This window comes from Lontra canadensis, unplaced genomic scaffold (assembly GCF_010015895.1).
Source record: "Lontra canadensis isolate GAN:19392208 unplaced genomic scaffold, GSC_riverotter_1.0 scaffold3, whole genome shotgun sequence".
Taxonomy (NCBI): domain Eukaryota; kingdom Metazoa; phylum Chordata; class Mammalia; order Carnivora; family Mustelidae; genus Lontra; species Lontra canadensis.
The window spans coordinates 55,179,261-55,181,527 of record NW_022630997.1 but is presented as its reverse complement, the minus strand read 5'-3'; the positions used below and the strand labels follow the sequence as shown (position 1 = coordinate 55,181,527).

Here is a 2,267-nt window from a genome sequence, read left to right as displayed (position 1 = left end):
TGCTTTCTGTCACTATACATTAGTTTGCATTTCCTAGAATTTTATATAAATAGAATTATATAGTATATATTCAGTTTTGTCTGGTGTCTTTCAAGCTGAGCCATTATTTTGAGATTCATCCACATTGTTGCATGCATCAAGAGTTCATTCTTTTTACTGTTGAATAGTATTCCACTATATGGATATAATATATCTTGTTTATCCCTTCATCTATTGATGAACATTAGGCTGATATCAGTTTGGGGATGTTACAAATACAGCTGTTATGGACATCTTTATACAAGTCTTTATATAAACATATGCTTTTATTTCTCTTGGGTAAATAAATACCAAGGAGTAAAATGGCTGGGTCATAGGGCAAGTTTATGTTTAACTTTATAAAGAACTTCTAAACTGTTTTCCAAAGGGGTTGTTCCACTTAACTTTTCACCAGCAATGTGTAACCCCTTTATCATTATGAAATGATGTTAGCATGGCATATTATAATGTTAGCATGGCATATCTTTTAGAACACTTTTAACTTATTTGTGTCTTTATATTTGAAGTAGTAGGTTTTTGTAGGCATCAAATACTTTGGTCTTAATTTTTTATTTAACATGATAGGTAATCTCTGCCTTTTAATTTGGTTGTATAGATTTACACATCATATGATTACTAATATGGCAAGATTTAAATTAACCTCCTATTTGATTTCTCTGTATGATCTTTGTTCCCCATTTCCTGTCTTCTTTTGGATAAATGTTTTTTTTGTTTTGGTTTGGTTTGGTTTTTTTTTTTGTTGTTATTGTTGTTGTTAAATGCAACATACAAACTTTATTTCACAAAAGTAACAGGTAAAGTCAAATAGGCACTTATATTAAAGAGAAAAAAAGACTAGAAATTTTATCTTAAACACCTTATAGTAACCTACTTGCCGTTGCATTTAGCTGAGCTCTGTTGCTGTGAAGAATACAGCTCATGGACAGGTGTGGATCAACAATTTGTACATTTTTCAAGTATTCACTGAATACTACCCTTATATACACATATACATTAAACTTGAAAAAGACTTAATTGACAATCCCCAGGTAGACTTCATTTTTGTTGCTCTTTTGGAAGAGGTCGTCTAAAGAGAAGAATATGTGGTTCTGGTTCATGAATCATGTAGTGAACCCAGCCTAGACTCTGTTGGACGCCAAGTCTCCTCCACTCCTCTTCCGACATCAGATGGGTTTTCTGGACTTGTTTGGAAAGTTCTCCGGTAACATGACATGCCAGTACTCATAGTGCTCGTCGAAGTACTTGTCCGAGTAGTGGATCTGCTTGTGGGCTATCCTGTGGGCGGGCGGGAGCGTCGGGGCTCGAAGAGCAGGCGCAGCAGGCCACACGTCCACCTCACGCCAAGGCAAGGAGTCGACTGCTTGGATAAATGTATTTATGCCGGATTTTTTCTCCTTTGTTAGCTTATTAGCTGTAATTATTTCTTCTGTTATTTTAGGGGATGCTTTAAGATTTATATAGTATATATCTTTAACTTATCACAGTTTATCTTCAAGTGATAACATGTCATTTTATATCATATCTTATTACAAGGACTTTATAAGAGTTTACTTCTATTTTTACCATCTTAGTCTTTGGGCTATTACTGTCATTCATTTTACTTCTATGTATAAACCTCACATTGATTATTTTTACTTACGCAATTATTTTTAAAAGATATTTAAATAGTAAAAACTAAGTCTTTATTGTCTTTGTGTAAGTTCAACTTTCCAACTAATATCATATTCCTTTTACTGGAAAGAATCCTTAAAACATTTATTGTAATACAAGACTACTGGTAATAAATTCTTTCAGCTTTTGGATATCAGAAAAGCCTTTATGTCACTTCTTTTTGGAAAGTTATTTTCATTGGGTGTAGAATTCTAGATGGATGGAGTTTTTTGACCTTTCATAATTTTAAAAATATTGATTCCCTGTGTTTTCATTGTTTTTCATTGTTTTTGACAGGAAATCTGCTGTTGTTCTTACCTTTGTTCCTCTGTACATAATTAACATTTTTCTCTGACTGCTGATAAAATTTTCTCATTATCCTAGTTTTGGGCAATGTGTACCTTGGTGTAGTGTTCTTTACATTACTTATTCTTGAGTATTTGAGCTTCATGAAAGTTTACAGTTTTCACACATTTAAGAATTTTTGGCCGCCATGTCTTCAAATATCTTTTTGGTTCCCACCTTGCTTAATGACATACATTAAGTCCCTTTAATTGTACTACAGTTTATGGAATTTT

General features: G+C 32.9%; 1 pseudogene; it reads right to left on the bottom strand.

Annotated features, from left to right (window-relative positions):
- Positions 1–794: 794 nt before the first annotated feature.
- Positions 795–2,065, bottom strand: LOC116858408 (annotated as a pseudogene).
- Between the last annotated feature and the right edge of the window lie 202 nt (positions 2,066–2,267).